This window comes from Myotis nattereri (genome assembly GCF_964212035.1).
Source record: "Myotis nattereri genome assembly, chromosome: 11".
Taxonomy (NCBI): Eukaryota; Metazoa; Chordata; class Mammalia; order Chiroptera; family Vespertilionidae; genus Myotis; species Myotis nattereri.
Window position 1 is genome coordinate 32028832 of NC_138086.1, and position 6181 is coordinate 32035012.

The window sequence follows — 6181 nt, forward strand, 5'->3', positions numbered from 1 at the left end:
TCCCATGAGCGGAGGAGAGGAGAGGAAGAACCAGAATTAACTCTTGAAATACAAGAATATTTGTGATACATTTGTGATCTGGCGCATGTCTGGGGCTCCTCACACAGACCTCAGTGTATCATTTCTGTTTCTTAAGTATGTATGCATTACCCTGGTGTAATTCTTGCCCACCTCGCTGTTCTGATCTGAAAGAAATTGTGACTCTGTGGCCATATTGTCATATTCCTGCTTATCATAATTTAAATGTCTTCCTAGTGAAATAAAAATAGTGAATCAAATCTCATTTATTGCTGATTTTTAGGTTGCTCCCTAATAGTGCTGGCAATGACACTAAGCTTAGGTTACATTTGTCCAGCACAAATCTATCTCCAAATACTTTTTTAAAATCTCAGATTTGAGTGGAATAGCCAGGTCACTCACTATAGATTAAAACTAATTTTCCTTTCTCCATATGGTCTGAGTTTTTAATGGAAAAAAACATGGGTTAGCATGATATGTAAATATGTGTCAACCAACATTTTTGAGGTCAATTCCAGTTGTCACAATAGGGCCGTGTTATTTTTAGTGAGGCTTGCCAGTACCCTGGTGTTGTGCTTGGTTTGAGGGATATGGATCTACCAGGAGCAGAACAATGTCACCTCAGTAAATTTTATATATATTTTTATGATATATATATATCAGACTAGATACATGTTTAAGCCCTCTTGTGTCTCATCTGATTGCTCAGATCTTTGGGCAATGCAGGAAGGCTGTTCTAGAAACTTTTCTACTGGCCACAAGGAGGCATTATGGTGTCACCATAGCCAAAAGTTGTAGAGGATTTCCTTGATATGCTCTGAAAAGTGGATAAAGATAGAGGAATTCCAGAACTTGATTTCTATATTAAGGTGGGGCTGGTTGGCAGATACCTTTCATTCATCAATGATGTGGATAATAAAATTAAGACATTATCTCAATAGGTTTATCAGCTAGACTGGAGCAAAAGCTATTCATGTGTTGAGGAACCTCTGAACTGCTTTTAGCATGTAAGTAAGGAGGAATGAGATGGAGACGGATCAACATGGGGCAGATATTGGAAGAAGGACAGATAAGAAAACATCACATTTGCTTCATACCTGACCCAGCCAAGCCCAGGCCCCTGCCAAGTACGAAGCTGTGCATAATATCACAAGAAGGGACCGTTCCTTGGTGATGTCAACATCAGCACTGCCATCACAGGTAGACCGACCTATCAGAGACCATGGACTCTCAGAGCTCCCACCTCTCAACCCAGAGATCAGAGTGTGGAACAGACAGATGCCCCATTCCTGTTCTGGCCCTGCAATGGGTCCCAGGCTTCTCCACTGTGTGGCCCTTTGTCTCCTTGGAATAGGTGAGTCCTGGTCAGAAGCACAGCTTTTATTAAAGCTATGATGTCCTCAGTTTTGTACCTTTCTTTTATGGCAGCAACATGAGTTTCCCTCTTGTCTTTAAATGTTTCTTCTTTTTCTGCAGGTTACATGGGGGCCATAGTCACCCAGAATCCAAGATACCAGGTTACCGGGATGGGAAAACCAGTGACCCTGAGTTGCTTTCAGGACCTAAATCATGATGTCATGTACTGGTACCAACAGAAGCTGAACCGAGCCCCAAAGCTGCTGTTCCACTACTATGATCAGGATTTTAACAATGAAACAGACACCTCGGACAACTTCCAACCCAGCCGGCCTAAAACTTCCTTCTGTTCTCTGCGTGTCCGCTCACCAGGCTTGGGGGACTCCGCAGTGTATCTCTGTGCCAGCAGCAAGTACACAGAGCTAGAGCTTAACCTCCTCTCTGCTCAGAAACCTGTTTCCAAATCCAAGAGCCCTCTCTAGACACCCCCCGCCCCCAGCCACACACACACACACACACACACACACACACACACACACACACAACAGCAATAGGAAGTGGGTTTATGGCTGTCATTATCTCCTTTGCAGTTGGAAGTTGGGCCTAAACCTACAAAAACCATTGACAGTTAAACCAAGAGTGGAAAGGTGGTTATCCTCACCTGACATTCAGTTTGTGGTGTTTTTTCAGAATCACTTTAATCACCCATTCTGTTCTCTTCAGTAGAGAAATAGTGACATTGTTATTGTTGTTGTTTTTTAATCTAAGTTGGGGACTTAGCTATATGTTAAAGGGCAGGCCCAGGCAGGAAGTAGACCTCTCCCATGAATCCTCTCCCTAAGGAGAAGAATGTGCCCTCGTAGGCATGTCCAGACCATCTCACAGGTTTCTTATCAAGTAAGGAGAATTAGAACTGCTGAGAACTTGTTCCAGATTGAGAGACATGTATTGCCTGGGGCATGCATTATTCATAACACGTCTAACTATTTTCCCTGATGTAAATCTATGACTATTTAAGTGGCACAGATAGGACTCATATCAAAAGCTAGATGTGAGGCCTTGTAAGATATATTAAAATTACAGATACATTAAAATTACTAGAGTTTGCTCTATATGCATTAAGTAAGGTCCTCCAAGAATTAGATGCCAAGCCTGGGTTAGAAAATGCATATGAGAGAAAATGGGAAGGAAGCTGAGGAGGCTGAGAGAACCATCAGATCAAGATGCAAATCTGACCCTCATGAGGAGAGAAGGAAGGAGAAAGGGAGGAAAAAAAACAAGGCCTGGCTGATGTGGCTCAGTGATAGAGCACCGACCTATGAACCGGGAAGTTATGATTCAATTCCTGGTCAGGGCATGGCCCCGATTGTGGGCTCAATCCCCAGTAGGGGGCATGCAGGACATAGCCGATCAATGATTCTCTCTCATCACTGATATTTCTATGTCTCTCTCCTTCTCCCTTCTTCTCTGAAATCAATAAAAACATAATTAAAAATAAAAAAAGAAAAGAAAAAAAAGCAATGAAGGAAGAAAAGGAGGACATAGGTTGCAGTATAATCGTAAGAAAAGGTCAGTAAGGCCTGGCAGGTCCTTAAGTCCAAGTCAAGCACGCCTGTGGCCTGCCTCTCTCCACGGACAGACCTCTGCAGCCCAGCTCCAGAGTGAGGGGCAGGGACAGTGGCCCACTTCTCTGAGAGTGATTCCCTGCTCTCTCTGAGTGGGTGCTGGGGGGGGGGTGACATCTTCATAGAAAGACTATTAGGTTCTATGAAGTGATCACATCTCAGAGTAGCTGCTTATGGGGGACAAGAAAGCCTAAGAGGCAGACACCCGCCTCTGTTTGTGTCCTCATTCTGCCATGCGCACCACGGCCATCTGCTCCATGGTCCTTTGTCTCCTGGGTGCAGGTCAGTCCCTGTTCTGAAATTGTCAGCTCCCTGTTCTAAGCCTCCGTCCACGTCATCAGAGTCGCTCACGGGCTAAGGCTCCAATTTCTGTCTGCTTTCTTCACAGGCTCAGTTGTTGCAGAAGTCACCCAGACTGCAGGACACCTGATCGAAGGGAAAGGACAGAATGTGAAAATGTATTGTGTCCCCCAAAAGGGGCACCATTATGTTTTCTGGTATCGACAGATCCTGAAGAAAGAGTTCAAGTTCGTGGTTTCCTTTCAGTACAAAAACGTCCTTGAAGCAGAGATGCCCAAGGAGAGATTTTCAGCTGAGTGTCCCCAGAACTCAGCCTGTATCCTGGAGATCCACGTTACAGAGCTGCAGGACTCAGCCATGTATCTGTGTGCCAGCAGTGAATACACAGTGTTAAATATTAGCGAACCTTAGTGCACAAACTCATGCTGGGCCCAGCTCAGGAAGCTGGTGGTATACTAGGTTGAAAGGAAATAACAAAAGCTAACTAGAGCCAGCTTATGCCAAAGGGGAATTTGTTGCAAGGCTAAATGTGTATCTCATGGAACCAAAACGAGAACATAGAAATTTCTCAAGAACAAACTGGAAGGAAGTCCTAGAATCATCACAAGGCTAATTTGACAACACACTTGCTTTCCCACCCTGTTGGCCCCATACTCTTTTGTTATTAATAGTCTTCTCTCCCTTTCTTAGATCTGCTAGTGGGTAGAAGATCATAGATTCAGACGTCAGCCCTTCAGCCACATTGAGAAGGACCAACATGACTTTCTTTCATGCTAGATTAGAAATCTAGAAAACAAAACAAAACAAAAATGATCCTGTTTACTGAAGAACACACTCTTGGAAAACTCACTTTTAGCCAAGAGGGTGGGTTATTTTGAACAACATGGCAGCTTGGGACCTGTCACTTTGACCTTATGGATCAAGGGTTTCAAAGAGAGGCATTCTCTAACTAGGGGCCAGGACACCCAATGGGTATCCATCACAAGTGGGGAATGAAGGATGATTAATACATTTGCTGGACACAGAGAACCTAGGAAAAAAGAAGGAATTAGAGCGGCAATTACTAGTAATTCCTCAGTTTTTAGAATAATGTCAGACCAAGCCGAGACTCTGGTGAATTTCTTTTTAAGGAGTTAAATCCAGGTAATGCAAAAAACATGTCAGTTTTAAGTATGACAATTTTAGACTCTACAAAGTCACTAATTGGTGTCTATGGAGCCGAGGGAAGTGACAGACTAATCTGTTCTCAGTGACAAAATACCTACTGAAAGTTGATGCAAAGGAAAAACCCTCAGGGATGTGATCCAAATTGTAATGAGGAAAATGCATTTACCAGCAAGGAGGCATTCTGGCATTAACCCCACTTAGGGAGGTGATTCCATTACATAGAGCAGTTACAGAGTTCAAAGTAGCTCTGCTAAAATTTGATGCTCCATTCTGTTTACAAACTTGTCATTTCTATATCACCCACTACTATGTTTTAGAGTTGTTTATATACTCTTTCTAGTCCCATCTGTTCTTATTTCAATATAAGCTAAACCTAGGTGTCCTACTCCCAGAAGTCCAAATTCACTTCTTTTCATTCTGACCCCTTGAAATAGAAGCTCTCACCTTTATGGTCTATCTAGTGTTATGGATTCTTGTTTTAAGTCTCTTTTCAGGGCTCAAGAGTGAGTGCTTCTCAGTGTCCATTTTTGTTCCTCTCCAAATCCAGTCTTGGTGACACCCACTCTGCTTTCCTCACAGAGGAGCCACTCCTTTGAATGCTATTCTCAGCTTTTTCTTGGACTATTTCCATTCGTGTGAAACTATCCTCCTAAAGAGTAAAATGATATACTTATGCCCAGTCGAGTGGCTTGGTTGGTTAAGCATCGTCCCATACACCAAAAGGTGGCAGGTTTAATCCCGGTCAGGGCATCTGCCTGGAATGCAGGTTTGATCCCCAGTCAGGGTTCATGCAGAAGGCAGCCAATGTTTCTCTACCCCCCTCCTTCCTCTCTTTTAGCATGTCCTTGGGTGAGGATTTTAAAAAATATTATATATTTACTAGACCAAAGACTTACTTTTGCATCTCTGCTGAAATTTCTCTTCTCTCAGCTTTATTCAAATTGTTTTCAATTAGTTTTCATGTTTTCCTCTATTCTTTTATTTTATTTATTTTTTTTATTGATTTTAGAGGGAGGAAGGCAGGAGAGAGAGAGAGAGAGAGAGAGAGAGAGAGAGAGAGAGAGAGAGAGAGAAACATCAATCGATTGCCTCCCAAACACACCCCAAGCAGGTTGGAACCCACAATCTAGGCACGTGCCTTGACCAGGAATTGAACCTGCCACTTTTTGGTGTGTGAGACAATGATGACGCTCCATCCAACTGAGCTACACCCACCCACCAGGGCTATCGATTTTTTAAACAAATACATTTTATTGAATTTTAAACAGAGAGGAAGGGAGAGAAAGAGAAACATCAACTTGAGAGTATAACATTGATCAGCTGTCTTCTGTACACCCTCTACTGGGGATTGAGCCCACAACTCAGGCATGTGTTCTGACTGGAAATCAAACCAATAATCTGTCACCTTTTGGTGCATGGGATGATGCCCAACCAACTGAACCATACGGCCAGGGCCATCTATTCTTTTTTTAAATGCAGTTTCCAGAACCTAAATCTATCTATTAAATATTTCCTTTCTCAGAAAATTTTCTCCTGTTCTCCTTAAATTGTAACATTCCAGTTCAATACACTAAGTAGGCTTTTTTGTTAGTGTGGCTTATTAAAAGTCTCTACTCAAAAAATGTTTAAGTGTGGTCTGAGGCAACAAGCCTGAGGTGTAGGTTAAACAGGTAGATTCTGGGACTGGGTCAGATTTCAGAGTCTAACCTTCTGGG

General features: G+C 42.8%; 1 gene segment (V, D, J or C); it reads left to right on the plus strand.

Moving 5' to 3' along the window:
* Window positions 1-3232: 3232 nt before the first annotated feature.
* On the plus strand, window positions 3233-3710 carry LOC308527355 (T cell receptor beta variable 16-like). The segment is given in 2 exons: window positions 3233-3281; window positions 3388-3710.
* Window positions 3711-6181: the final 2471 nt, after the last annotated feature.